Here is a 15143-nt window from a genome sequence, read left to right as displayed (position 1 = left end):
GACCTCCACAACATCCCATTATAACTCAACTTCCCTCACTCAACATCAGAGGTTGTGTACATACACACACACACACACACACACACACACACACACAAAACACACACAAATTCCCACACTTCTCCAAATTTTTTTTTTTTTGTTTTCAGTCATCTCCAACTCTTCTTGACCCCACGTGAAGTTTTCTTGGCCAAGATACTGGAGTGATCTGCCATTTCCTTTTCCAGTTCATTTTACAGATGAGGCAAAAAGAGTAAAGTGACCTGCCCAAAGTCAGACAACTGCTAAGTGATGAAGCCGTATTTGAATTCATGAAGTTATCTTTGTTATCCCAAGTTCATGACTCTACTCAACCATCTTGCTGTCTCCTTTAGCCAGATGTAATCTTTACAGTAAAGTCACAGAATTGAGCCAGACCTTAAGAAGTCATCAGTTCAATAACTTCACTTCAAAGATTAAAAAAACTATTGTCTTGAGACATTATGTGACTTGTTCAAGGTCACACAGCTAATTAGCAATTAAATTCCAAAATTTAAACACTCGAGGGGAGGCTAGGTGGTGGCTAGGTGGTGTAGTGGATAAAGCACTGGCCTTGGAGTCAGGAGTACCTGGGTTCAAATCCGGTCTCAGACATTTAATAATTACCTAGCCCTGTGGCCTTGGGAAAGCCACTTAACCCTATTTGCCTTGCAAAAACCTAAAAAAAAAAAAATTTAAACACTCAACTGATAAGAGTATTGTTGACCAAAGCATATACAGGATCTAATACTGAGATGTAATTAAACTGCAGGTATGACTGGAAAAAGTCAACTGATTTTAGAATTGTAAAATCAGTAAATTCCTGACTGATCTCTAATTCCTTTACTTTATTACTGTAAAAGTTTACTTTAAAGGATTACTTTAAAAGTTCAACAGAGTAAAGTCTATTTAACATCATTTTTAATATTTCTATAATAAATGTAGTTTCAACATTTCACAGGAACCATGTTTGCATCAATAACTTCTATGTGCAAAATGCACAATCCAGAAACCTAACCTGCATTCAAACGCTCTCCTCAAATAAATTTGTAATCACATGCTAGTTATCCCCAGATCAAAATCCATTTATGCCTGCCTGTCAATGTTCCAGAAGTCTTTTTCCCAACATTCTGAGTTTACCATAAAGCACATGGGATGTCTGTTATCCCTTCTCTTCCTATCAACATTTCCCTAATAAAAAAAAAAAGACCAGATAGTTTAGTGATGTAATGAAGTCTAGAGTACTATTCACTAAAGTGAAATGCTCTCAAGGCTACAAATGAAGGCTACCTGAAAATATTCTGGGGGGAAAAAAAGTATGGTACCAAAATCTGCCATCTTAATCTTAAAAGTGGTAGTTTACCAGACAAGAACACAAAACTGTAAGTAGCCATTATACTAAAAAATATGAACTCACTAATCGCAACTCTTTGAAAATGCAGTGGTCTTTTTTCTTAATTCTTATAACTTGGGTCTGTGCTATTTTAACTGCAATTTGGACGCAACAGGGGTACCCTCTATGAAATGGGAAGGAAAAGGGAGTGGTACGTGGACTATCAAACTGGCAGTTTCTGGGAGCTCTTCTTAAACTGGTGTCAGACTACCTTGCATCACTCTTCAGAGGCCTCTCCATTTCCTTAATCACTCAGCAGGAGAGACAGCAAGCTGAATCAGAAATATTTGTAAAAGGGTCAAGGACCACTTGCTGAGAAGGAAGCAAGTGATTGCAAAGGAAAGAATTATCCCTGTTCCTACCAAAAAAAAAAAGATATGCAAAAGTGCTTTGCACACTGTTAAACATGCAAATATTTTGGGGATGAATAGATCTTTTCTGCCACCAGGAAAAGGGCTGTTAATGAGAGCAAAGGAGACGTTTGGGGCATAGATGTATAAGGATTAGACACCCAGAAAAAGAAGGCAAGGGGCTGGGATGAAATGAAGAGGACTTGGGTCGGGGTCGGGAGGAGGAGAATAAAGAGGTTGGGGTGGGGGAGGAGGCAGAAAACCCGCAAGGACTCGTCCTGGAGGGGGAAGGTGCGAGGAGGCGGGAGGCGCCAGCCAGGTAAGTGCCAGGCAATGGCAGAAGCGGGCAGGGGGGGCTTCTCGGGGTCCTTCGGGCCAGCTTCCGCAGCCCCTCACTCGGGGGCTCTCAGAGTTTAGGGAGGAAGAGGCTTCGGGGGGCGGCGCAGGCGAGTCCCTCTGACGCAGGGGCTAACCTCGAACCGGAGAGCGGACGCTTTGAGGCTAGCCCCTCGGGGTTCCGAGGCTAGCCCCTGGTGGGGGAGGGGACTCGGCGAAGGCAGGGAAGAGGCTCACCCTGGGGGGGGAAGTCTTGGGGGACCCGCAAGGGGGGAGGGGGCGCTGTGGAGGAAGGGAAGGGGGCGGGGCGGAGGGGCTCGCGGCCGTTGAGGAGGCCGTTGGCAGGAACACGGGCGGGGGGGAAGGAAGGGACGCGCCCCCCGACCCCCCGCCGCCGCGCGTGGGACTCCGCTCGCCCCCGGCCCCGCCCTGCCCCGTCGGGCCCGCGCGCCGCTCGCTCGCACTCACCGGCGCCTCCGAACAGCAGCGAAGCCAACGCGCAACTGCCGCAGCGCCGCCCCCGCCGCCCTCCGGCCCCCCCGGCCCGGGGAGGCCCCGCCCCACGGGGAGGGAGGCCCCGCCCCCGGGGAGGGAGGCCCCGCCCCCCGGCGCCTCCGAACAGCGGCGAAGCCAACGCGCAACTGCCGCAGCGCCGCCCCCGCCGCCCTCCGGCCCCCCCGGCCCGGGGAGGCCCCGCCCCCTGGGAGGGAGGCCCCGCCCCCCGGCGCCTCCGAACAGCGGCGAAGCCAACGCGCAACTACCGCAGCGCCGCCCCCCCGCCCCCGGGGAGGCCCCGCCCCCGGCGCCTCGGGCCCGGGAACCGCCGGAGCTCCTCCCCCCCGCCGAGCCCTCCAATCCCCGGAGCCGCCGCGTCTCCGCCCCCCCCCCCGGACCCCGGAGAGGCGCGGGGGCGGAGCGGAGGGGGAGGAGCCGCGGCTGAGGCTCAGCTCGCAGTCATTCAGGTGCGCCCCGCCGGCCGCCGGGGACCCCCCCAGCCTGGGCTCCTCTGGCAGCCCCCGCCTCCCGGACATGCCGAGGGCAGCCGGCCGCGGACGGGCCGGGAGCCCGGCGGGCGTTCCCGCCGCCTCGGCAGCCTCGGGCTCGGGGGGGAGGGGAGGAGAAAGAGGCGACCTCTGCCTCCAGCGTGGAACCCCCGCCCCGCGGGAGGCAGCCGGGGGCGTGGAAAGACTCCCCTCCACTGTGGATTCACCGTAGTAATTAAGTAATTAGGATTAACGTGCCCAGCGGCTCAGCGCCCCCGAGGTGGCTCCTAGCCGCTGCTCCGTACCAGAGCTTGCAACAGGGGCGCGGGCAGGGGAGCTCCCCGGGCGGCCCTCCGCCCGCCTCCGTCTCCTCACCTGCAGGAGGAAGCGCACCGACCCCCCGGGATGGCCGGAGGAGCCGCTGCAATGGGGGGAGCGCCTGATAAACAACCCCGAGCCACGGCGGGGGAAGAGAAATACACGCACAAGAAACACGTACCCGGAGAGGCACACTCGCGTGAACCAACCTGGCGGGGGAAGCAGAAGCGAATAGCAACAAGACGGGGAGGAGGGATGGCAGCGAAGGCTCGGAAGCAGAAGGTGGTACCTGCGAGGCTAAAGATTCGCGAAGGGCGCCGACTCCGCCACCCTCATTGGCTGGATGACGTGTCAGTCAGTGCCCATGCACCCTGCCCCGAGCAGCTGGCTGGTGCGTCACGCGGTGACGTCACGCCGGTGGGCGGGCCCTCGTTTCGGGCCTCCTGAGGGGAGCGAGCTAACCGACCTTACGCCGCTGCCTCGGAGTAGGCCGGGCTTCTGGTCCGTGGGTCACGGGGTGCATTTCTTTTTAATTTAAGGCAATGGAGTTAAATGACTTGCCCAAAGTAACTCTGACCACTGCACCACCCAGCCCTCCCTAACGGGGTAAAAATGTTTGGAAGCGAGGAGGGCTTAGTCTTTTTGTGTGCCAGGTGAAGGGAGGTCTTTTTTAGACTTTTAGTCACTTCCAGTCGTGTCATTGCCTCTATTTGGGGTTTTCTTGGCAGAGATACTGAAGTGGTTTGCCATGTCCTTCTCTAGACCATTTCATAGCGAAAGAAATTGAGGGAAAGGAGGCAAGTGACTCACCCAGGGTCACACAGCTAGGCCGTGCCTGGACAGATTCGAGGGAAATGAGTCTGACTCCAAGCCTGGGTGTTCCACAGTGAAGTCAATCACCAGAGATGATTCCTGACAGCATCTGGCTTTGGGACAAGCTTTCCTCCTTTGAGTACTTTACCTGCGGATACCCAGTAATCAAAAAGAGACCCCAAGATCACCTTGAAAAGGCAGCTGCGGGGCAGGGAGGGTCACCCACTCTGTACCCCTCAACCTTTTATCTCCAAGTCTTTTCCCCCAAATGCCCCAGGACTTAAGACAAGGGGAACTGCTGGCTCTGAACAGCTTTCCCAGATTACTCACAGACCTTTCTCCTCCTTGGTTTCTTGTATCAGGGAGAGACCCCAATCTTTTTTTCCTCCAAAAGTTTATTCTTATCAGTATAACTCAGATATTATTATAGGGCATTTGTTCTTGTTAGGCCTTGAAGAGAACAGTTGTAATATGTCATTTCAGTAAGTAATGGTGGTGTGCCCTCAGATAGCATTCAACCTAGTGGAAAATGGAGGTGGAGGGTAAGACTTCAACTGATGTGACAAAGTGAAGGAGGGCAGGTAGATGGCACAGTGGAGACACAAAGACTCATCTTCCCAAGTTCAAACTAAAGATTGAAAGAAAACTATGGGAGGCTATGACAATTCACAGGAGAAAGACATCTCTTTGGCTGAGGAACATTTCATGTCAGATGGGTCATCTGGATTCTTTGGAATTTTTTTTTAACTGAAGGACATTCAGTTTATTGATTATTTGATTACCCAACTCTATCCCCTTCTAGTCAACACTACTGAGCAATCAACCTCACTGTGTAAAATCCTGTTTCAGGAAGTAGGAGGGTTTTAAAAGAAAAAGGAAACAAGTCTTGCCCCCAAGGCTTGGGTGAAAGGGAAAGGAGAGAAAACACAAGTAAAATTCATTTAACAGCTATTTTAGTGGTCACTAGAAACATCCTAAAATTGGAGCCTTATAGAAAGTAGCAGATCCCTATGTTCAAGAGACATTGGATTTATCACTTACAAATCAGAGAGTACAAAAAAGTACCCTCTGAATCCCAGTATTTAGGGGATATAAGATTTGAAATAAGCATACTTGAATTAGTCTTAATTAGTCTTGAATTAGACTCTGTCACCTGTTCTCTGTTTCCTTATGAGTCATTTTCACTAACTGCTTTGAAGGGTTGTGAAGGTGAACTGTAAGGAAAGGCAATATGATGTAATGGCTTTATAACTGACTTTCTGGGCCTAGATTTCACTTAAAGTCCTAGATCTAACACATTACTGGCTTGTGACCCTGAGCAAGTTACTTAACTTCTGAGCGCCCCAAGCAACTCACTAAGACTGCAAATGCCAGGAAAAGTCCAGATATGCTTTGGGACACGAAGCACCAAGATCTCCCTACACAAATGAAATAAAATGTTTGGTTAAAAAACATTAAATGGTTTCAGAGAAACTTGGGAAGATTTGTATGAACTGATACAAAATAAAGAGAACTGGACAAGGAGATTAATTTATACGACAAGTTGTTTATCCCAAAGATGAAGAATTTGAAAGGGACAGGACTCAGAACAAAATGGGGTGAGGGGACATAGCCAATATCAAATTTGTTTTGCTAACATAACACAGACTACCATGGCCCTCACCATTCCCTCAGGGTTCTCCAGTATCCTTAAGGGGGTTGATAGATATGTATGGTCTCTGCAAATGACTCCAGCCCCAATGATTGTGTTCCCCCCAAAGTGAAAGGGTGGGTACTCCTGAACTCCAGTTCCTTAGACAATAACAGATTAGCTTTCTTTTTTTTTTTTTGCTAGTTTTTGTTTTTCAGTTTTTGCAAGGCAATGGGGTTAAGTAACTTGCCCAAGGTCACACAGCTAGGTAATTAAGTGTCTGAGGTCGTATTTGAACTCAGGTCCTCCTGACTCCCAGGGTCAGTGCCAGTGTGCTATCCACTGCACCACCTACCTGCCCCCAGATTAGTTTTCATGCAGAAATATTTACTTCAAAAGATATAATTACAAATATATAATCTTGCTCTTCCTTACATGTGCAAGGCATACTCTTTCCTGAACCTCACTCCTTTGGAAGGGAAAGGGGATTAAGCCCAGGTGCTAGAGAGTACAGACCCATTTCCAATCGAATTTGGGCTTAAATTCTAGCTTCTCAGGGCTCCTATGATTGCCTGGTTGACTATAATACCTTACTGGTAATGCTGGCTCTAAGACTACCATAGCACAAACTCCTTATAATCACCTCTGGCACCTGAAACTGAGGACACTATAGTACAGAAATAAATGCCATCAAAGCCATTCCTCAGTCTTTCCCCTCTCCCTAGTTCAGTTCATCTTTTTGTTGGAGGAAAAGAGCATGTAAGTTCACCCTCATCAATTTTCAAAATGAGGGCAACCAAAAATGACCAAAAAGAAAAAGGAGGGGATGTGGGAAAACTGAGACTTTAAAGGCATTGTTGATGGAATTGTGAACTGATCCAACCAATCTGGAGAGCAATTTGGAACCGTTCTGAAAGGGCAATACAACTGTGCATACCCTTTGATCCAACAAATATTGTGTCAAATATCCCAAAGAGATCATAACAAAAGGAAAAGATCCACATATACAAAAATATAGCAGTTCTTTTTGTAGTGGCAAAGAATTGGAAAATAAGGGGATACCCATCAGTTGGAAAATGACTGAACAAATTATGGTATATGAATGTAATGAAATATTATTCTATAAGAACAATATAAGAAACCCGCAAAGGCTTGCATGAACAGATGTTGAATTAAGTGAGCAGAACCAGGAAAAAAACATTGTACATATTAAGAGCAACATTGTGTGATGATCAACTATGACAGATTTATCTCCTCTCAGCAATTCAGTGATCAAGGATAATTCTAAAAGACTTATGATGGAAAATACCATCCACATCCAGAGAAAAAACTGTGGAGCCTGAATGCATACTATTTTCACTTTTAAAAAACTTATGGTTTTTCCCTTTCATTCTGATTCTTCTTTCAAAACATGACTAATATAGAAGTATGTTAAACTTGATTGTACATGTATAACCTATATGAGATTACTCACTGGTGTGGGGAAGCGGAGGGAAGGGAAGATGGTAGAAAAATGTGGAACTCAATCTTAGAAAAACATGAATGTTGAAAACTATTTTTGCATGGAATTGGAAAAAATAAAATAACATTTAAAAAACTAACATTCCCAAACCTGAAGAAAAATAAATGAAGGTAGCCAATTAAAAAAGGTCACTCCTACATGGTAGGGGACAGAGCAGGTAAACTGGGCATTCTCAAAAAGCTGCTCTATAATAACAGGTTTTGTTTCTCTTTTTGTTTCCTATGGTGGGGAGTGAGGGAGGACTGGAGTAAGAAAGAGAAAAGGAAGCATTTTGCTTATAAAAAAATAATTTTGAAAACAAGATCATATGCAGCTTGTGGTATGTTAAATGTAAAATCTTTAAAAATGTGAGCTATTGGGGCAGCTAGGTGGCACAGTGGATAGAGAACTGGTCCTGGAGTCAGGAGTACCTGAGTTCAAATGCCGCCTCAGACACTTAATAATTACCTAGCTGTGTGGCCTTGGGCAAACCACTTAACCTCATTGCCTTTCAAAAAAAAAAAAAGAAATGTGAGCTATTATTGTAATATGAATCATTAAAAAGCATTTACTGAACACAGTACAAATTAAACTGGGGTGGTAGCCTCCTCCTAGGCATATAATCCAAGACAGGAAATACCAAATGCCAAGATATTGAGAATTTGGCTAAGGAATGAAAACAGGATTGATACAAATAATAGACAGGGTATACAGAGAGAAGATTTAATATTTTCCTGTCTTTAGCTGTGGGATAAGTGGAAGAAAATCTAGGGAGAATTTAAGATAATTTTTTTGATTAGTTTGGTATCCTTCACTTAAAGGGATTTCACAAGATCACTAAAGGAAGTAAAACTCTTAAAAAAATCTAAATCATACATATATATATATATATATATATATAAAATATATATATGAAATGGAGCATACTTCCTCCCCCCATGAGACAAACCACAAATAGTAAGCATCAGAGTCTAAATTTGAATCTAAACCTTGTCAGAAATGCTCTTCCTGGATTTGCATGAACTGATGCTGAGCAAGATGAGCAGAACCAGAAGAACACTGTATACGCTAACAGCAACATGGCGGGGATGATCAACCCTAATGGACTTGTTCATTCCATCAGGGCAACAATCAGACATAATTTTGGTATATCTGCGATGGAGAATACCATCTGTATCTAGAGAAAGAATTGTGGAGTTTGAACAAAGACCAAAGATTATTGCCTTTAATTTAAAAGTAAACTATCTTATATGATTTTGCTATCTCTTATACTTTATTTTTTTTCCCTTAAGGATATGATTTCTCATCACATTCAACTTAGATCAATGTATACCATGGAAATAATGTAAAAGACTGACAGACTGCCTTCTGTGGGGGTGGGGTGGGGAGGGAAGCAAGATTAGGGGGTCAGTTGTAAAACTCAAATAAAATCTTTCTTTAAAAAAGTGCTCTTCCTTCCCTCATCCCCACTGGAATACTGAACCCATTATCACATTATCAAATGTTTTTTACTTAATTGTTTGCTTTTTCCCAAGTTATATTTTAATCTACAAGTGGGGTTTGAAATGACTATCAAAGAAAGGCATCAATATGGCATATTTTAAAATAACATAACTCAAATTTATGAAAATATACTCTGGAAGCTTTGTGGGCAGAGAGTCACATCTGGCAGGTCCTGAAGGGTTTCGATAGTTAATATTAGACTTATCAGAATCTAAGTGGACAGTTAAATGGCAAAGTGGAATGAGCTCAGGAACTGGAGTCAGGAAGGTCTGAGCTCCAATCTGACCTGTCATTTACTATACCTTTGTCCCTAGGCAAGTTAATTCACCAATCTCTGCTTCACATTCTTCACCTGAAAAATGGGGTTAATAGTATCTTATTTTCTAGGTCCTCACACATGACACTAGTATTTTAAATTACTTTGCAAACCTTAAAGTGCTAAATATCATCATCATAAGTATGGAAAACCTAGATATCATATGAAGATTTGTAGGGGAAGGGGAGGACAGGTCAAATAACTCAAAGTAGCATCTTCTAAGATAAAGAGGCTTTGTGATTTCTGTAATCAACAATCAACAAAATCACAAATCTCTGAATGTTATGAATAAAACACATTTATTTAAAACTTTTAAGGCTAATATTAGTTAGCCATATATAATATTTTTATAAATTTTTAAATCAGATCAAATGTAGGTTGTTAATATACCAACCATGATTTGAATTGAAATATTTTGACTCCAAATCGAGTTCATTTTTCTGGTAGTAGCAACAGAGAAAGATTTCACAGAGGGAGAAGCATTTTAAATTGACCTTGAAAAATATCAGCGTAGAAGAGCTAGAGAGAGGGCAATTTAAAGGAGAAGAAATATGAATAGGGGTGGCGTAGTGGCATAGTGGATAAAGCACTGGCCCTGGAGTCAGGAATACCTAGGTTCAAATCTGGTCTCAGACAATTACCTAGCTGTGTGGCCTTGGGCAAGCCATTTAACCCCATTTGTCTTGCAAAAAAAAAAAAAGAAAGAAATATGAATAAACTTATAGATGTAAGAAAATGTGAGATAGGTTTGGAGGTATTAGTGAATCTTATCAGATCTAGTTTGGTAGAATATATGGGTGATAATTATGGGACTATTGCGAAGGGTTTTGAAAGATGGCTTTGCACTTTGAACTGGTATTTATGTATATATATATACATATATATATATATATGTATATATATATAAAGATTTTATTTATTTTGAGTTTTACAATTTTTCCCCTGATCTTACTTCCCTCCCCCCACCCCCACAGAAGGTAATTTATCAGTCTTTACATTGTTTCCATGGTATGCATTGATCCAAATTAAATGTGATGAGAGAGAAATCATATCCTTAAGGAAGAAACATAAAGTATAAGAGATAGCAAGATCAGTTCTAAATTAAAGGTCCTTGGTCTTTGTTCAAACTCCACAGTTGTTTCTCTAGATACAGATGGTATTCTCCATTGCTGAGAGCTCCAAACTGTCCCTGATTGTTGCACTGATGAAATGAGCAAGTCCATCAAAGTTGATCATCACCCTCATGTTGCTGTTAGGGTGTACAGTGTTTTTCTGGTTCTGCTCATCTCACTCAGCATCAGTTCATGCAAATCCCTCCAGGCTTCCCTGAATTCCCATCCCTCCTGGTTTCTAATAGAACAATAGTGTTCCATGATATACACAAACCACAGTTTGTTAAGCCATGCCCCAATTGAAGGACATTTACTTGATTTCCAATTATTTGCCACCACCAACAGGGTTGCTATGCATATTTTTGTACAAGGGATGTTTTTACCCTTTTTCATCATCTCTTCAGGGTATAGACCCAGTAGTGCTATTGCTGGATCAAAGGGTATGCACATTTTTGTTGTCCTTTGGGTGTAATTCCAAATTTCTCTTCCAGAAAGGTTGGATGATGAACTGGTATTTTTAGTATTAGTTATTTTAGTGACTACTTTAATTAAAGATTTACCATCCTGTACTTTACAAATATACTGCCCTTCCAGGCTTTTCTGGGTTTCTTGGCCATCATAGTGGCTCTACCAGAAAATTAAGAAGTGACTGTATACGGATATACAAAGGAGGGATGGGTGGAGTGAGGTAGGGCAGCATTCTTTGCCTAATTAGGGAAGACTCCCAGCAGGTAGAATGTGACCTACTCTAGAAAACTGGGGAAGGGAAAATATTTCACCTTATCTCAGCTGACCTTTTTCTGTCATTTCCTGTTTCCCCAGCTCCTACATCTTGACTTTGCTACTTATAGATTTAGACTGGAAAGGATCCTAGATTATGTCTAATCCAACTCTGATTTTACAGATGAAAAACCTGAGGCCTTTGTCAGCAAATGGTATGCTAGGCATCCATTTAGGGAGTATTGAAGCCTAAATCCTACCAGGTAGGTCAGAATGTTAAATTTAATACTTCAGAAACTGGCAAAAGTTACAAACAGGGCTTGATTTATTGCTTTGTTGATTATTTAGACTTAAGAAAGTGATGGGGGCAGCTAGGCGGTTCAGTGGATAGAGCACGGGTCCTGGAGTCAGGAGAACCTGAGTTCAAATCCGACCTCAGACACTTAATAATTACCTAGCTGTGTGGCCTTGGGCAAGCCACTTAACCCCATTTGCCTTGCAATAAACAAACAAACAAACAAACGAATTGTGGATAGGTTCTCTCCGGCCCACCCACTGTTGGCTGTTAACACCTGGCTCAGGACCTCACCCTGTGTAACTGAGGACTGGCCCCAAAGACCTTTCAAATCTCTTCTAACTGTATTTCTAGTTGTAAAAACCAACTGAAATGATACGTAAAACGTTTAGCAAACTTTTAAGTCCAGATCGATATTGCTATTGTTATGATGGCTCAGGCCACATTCACTCATGCAGGTATCCTGCGCCTGCCACTCTGTCTCAGAGGCTGAGAAATCCACGCAAAGACCCTGCCTTCAGCCCAAACAAAACCCCCGCACCCCGCGGGGCGAGGCCCTTAGCCCCGGATCCCGCAGCCCGGCGGCCGGAGCATGCGTCCAGGGAAGGGGCAGGGCCAGGAGCGGAGCAGGTGGGCTTTCCCTCCCGGCTTGTTTTCCTCGGGGCCAGGAGGACCCAAGGCTCCTAAGGGCTGGCGGGGACAGACCGCGCTTGTTAAGCGGGCATCGCGCAGCAGGTGCCCGGCGGCTGAGAGTGTTCGCGAGGCTCCCGGGCCCGGCGCCTTTGCGCCCCGCCCCAGTCTTCTGGGCAGCCCCCGGCCCCACCACACTTGGCCGGCGGCCCGGGGGTATCGCCTCGGAAGGGGGGCGGCCAGCCGGCTTAGCCAGCCCCGCACCCGCTCTCCCGGCCCGGCTGGGACAAGGGGGCGCTGCTGCCCGACTCCGGCATCCCGGGCAGAGAGGGGAGAAGGGGCCCAACTGGAGGCCTCGCCAGCCCAGGCTGGGGGGGCTCAGCTCAGGCCCCACCGCGGCGGGGGAGAGGGCTGGGGTCTCCACCTCCACAGATGGGACAAAATGCGGCCGGCCAGCCCAGCCCCGCCCGAGGCCAGCCCAGCCCCGCCGGACAAGCTTGGCGAACACAAACAAGCCGAGGGCCAGGTGAAAGCTTTAAAGGTTGCAAAGCACTTTAAATCCTAATTATCCCCTCACTTCCTCAATACCCCTTCAGGGTAGGGACCCTGAGGTGCAGGAATTGTTGGGATAAAGTAAAATAAACCCATAGACTCCTTTAATAGACTTCCTAGTTTTTAACATTAAAAAATTAGAATTATGTCCATTTGCTGCAATCGCTTATTAATGCGATTTGACTCTGAGTTCACAAGTGTTGCTCTTTAATTCATCAGGGAAGCACTTTTATCACAACAGATATTAAGGTTGCCCATGAGATGCTTCATTTTTCCAAGTCTCACACTGATTATTGCCCGTAGGTGTTTAATGGGGCTTAAATTAAGTGGGTTACCAAATCATCAGTGCATGTTTAACTCCATCTCTTAGCTACCTTTCTTAAACTTTTATAATATAACATGATAAATGAATGGTGCTGTATTCTATCTCCATTTGGGATTTTCTGTTGTTTTGGAACAATTCTGCTTCTCAATATATGGACCCAGTATATGGAGTTCATCATTCCATCAATGTAAATAAAGTTCCAAGCCCCTCACTGGAAAATTTTTAAATCTCCCACATATTTTGGGTGCTTATTTTACGGTTTAATGAAGGTGCCCAAAATTGAAAGATTCACTTACATTTCTGACAAAGGTTTTTGGTATAACTGTGAAAAAGTGCATTTCATCAGTAAAAATTGCTTCCCCCCCATATTCAGTACTCAAGTTTTTTTATGGTCCTACCCATGATAAGTATTTTTTATAGCAATGTTTTAGCAGCCATGTTTTTATTGTGTTTTAAAGTAGTCTCTGTTCTTCCAATTTAATATTACATCCTAAATGAATCAGCAACAACCCACTAGATGGTACCAGGTCTTTCTGAAGGCCTTGACTTGTTTTTAAAGACTAATTAACCTGCTCTGTATCAACAGTTTGCCAACTCTTGACAGTGTTTTTAATTTTCAACCCTAGGATCCATTGTACTTTGTGCAGACTCAACTTGTTTCCTTGTGGACTCCCCACACTAATAGCTAATACTCCCCACACTAATACACCCTAATAGTAATTGAAGTAGGTGCTTTAAAGCTATTTTCAAGTGTATGATTCCTTAGAATATTATTCATTCTTAAAACCCACAGAATTAATGAAACATTTTTATGTCATCAAATCCAGCACAGGACTGTCAGACACTAATTAAAAGTAGGGAAACCAGCTCAATCCAGTTTTTATCTGATCAAGGTTAGGGGTTCAGAGCCAGCCTAGTATCCATAGAAGCATACAAACATGACACAACATGATATCATAGAATGAAATCATATTAAAATTATTTATCTCAAGTATTTTGCTCAATATTATACCACTTTATTATCCCCATATCACAAAGGAAGAAATAGAGACTTAAGGAATCCATGGTTAAACAGCTAATAAATATCAGAGACAGCATTTGAACCCTAATCTTTATGACTCCAATGCAAGCTCTCTAGCTATAATACTGTATTATATTATGAGTCAATGCAAGGTATATTTACAAGAAACAGTCAATCCATTTACTCTCATTGGTATTAAAAGTCTGTCTAGTACCTAGAACTCTAAGCAAAAAGGAGCCATATTCAAATTTTAAAACAAAGGAGAAATAGAACACTAGGGTAGAACTATCCCCCAATTTGGGGAAAAGGAGAGAAGCCAAAATGACTTTTCATCACCTCAGTAGGAAAGTTCCTCAGCAGTTACAACCACAAACATTTATTAAAGACTTACTGTGTTCCATTCTAAAAGTTGAGGAATACAGAGGACAAAAACATGGTTGGTTCCTGCCCTCAAGGAACCCACATTCTAAAAGACAAAAGAATATATACACAGCTATATACATACAAGATTTAAAGAATACATGGAAGACAGTCTCAGAGGGAAGGTGCAAGCAATGGGAATCAAGAGAGGTCTGGAAAGACTTTCTGCAGAAGGTGGAATGAACTGAGTCTTGAAGGAAACAAGGGAAGCCAGGAGGTAGAGAGAAGAGACAATACTAGCCTTCAACCCAGGAAGGGTAGTCAAGGAAAAGAAAGGATTTTACCTCTCTGTACTGCCACCTGCTATTGCTACCCAAGGAAACCGAATTGGAGAAGCTTCTGCTAACTAAGGATCTTTCACCCTTTTTGAAAAAGCCTGAGACTTCAGATGAGAGCTTCAACTGAGCCAGAAGTAGAAAGTAGGGAAGGCTATTGATGCCATTAAGGAGCAAATCCAGCTGAGGGAAAGAAGAGCCAATCAGCACTAGAGCAGGCTGGCCAATGGAATCAATGCAAAGTCCCACCCTGGTGAGACTGTGAGAGGATAGCCTAGTAATAAAGTGACTCAATCTAGTAGCAAACCACCAATCTAACTCAAATATCACTTCTAATTTATAAAGTTTTAGTTTCAGAGAGTGAAAGGACATGGGGGCCATGCATTTTCAGGGTCATTTATACTCCTTACACCTATGCCTCATTATCATTGTGCTTTAAGTTTGTGCCCATTCCTCAGTGTATATTGGTGAAAGAGTATGCCCAAGATTTAAGGGAGGAATATTTTGTTGCCTATCTGGAGGACTCTAAACTCCAAGCAGGAGTTCAGGGTGTAGGGGAGTCAAAGAAGATCTGACTATTCACTCCCTTGATTAGAATGTTCGGCAAGTTCCCTGCTATTCCTAAAATAAAG

At 44.2% G+C, this 15143-nt stretch overlaps 1 protein-coding gene across 5 annotated transcripts in view; it reads right to left on the bottom strand.

Annotated features, from left to right (window-relative positions):
* Positions 1–14627, bottom strand: part of NT5C2 (5'-nucleotidase, cytosolic II) — a 136858-nt gene extending 122231 nt beyond the window's left edge. The window contains exon 1 of one of the 5 annotated variants that reach the window (XM_074233804.1): positions 14521–14627. The gene's annotated coding sequence lies outside the window, so the exon portion shown is untranslated. Of the gene's footprint in view, positions 1–2565; positions 2641–3579; positions 3691–14520 lie in introns of those variants that run through there. The other 4 variants (XM_074233803.1, XM_074233805.1, XM_074233801.1 and 1 more) reach the window with 4 other exon arrangements.
* Positions 14628–15143: the final 516 nt, after the last annotated feature.

This window comes from Macrotis lagotis, chromosome 4, assembly GCF_037893015.1.
Source record: "Macrotis lagotis isolate mMagLag1 chromosome 4, bilby.v1.9.chrom.fasta, whole genome shotgun sequence".
Lineage (NCBI taxonomy): Eukaryota > Metazoa > Chordata > Mammalia > Peramelemorphia > Peramelidae > Macrotis > Macrotis lagotis.
The sequence above is the reverse complement of the archived record's forward strand: the minus strand, read 5'-3'. Positions and strand labels throughout refer to the sequence as shown.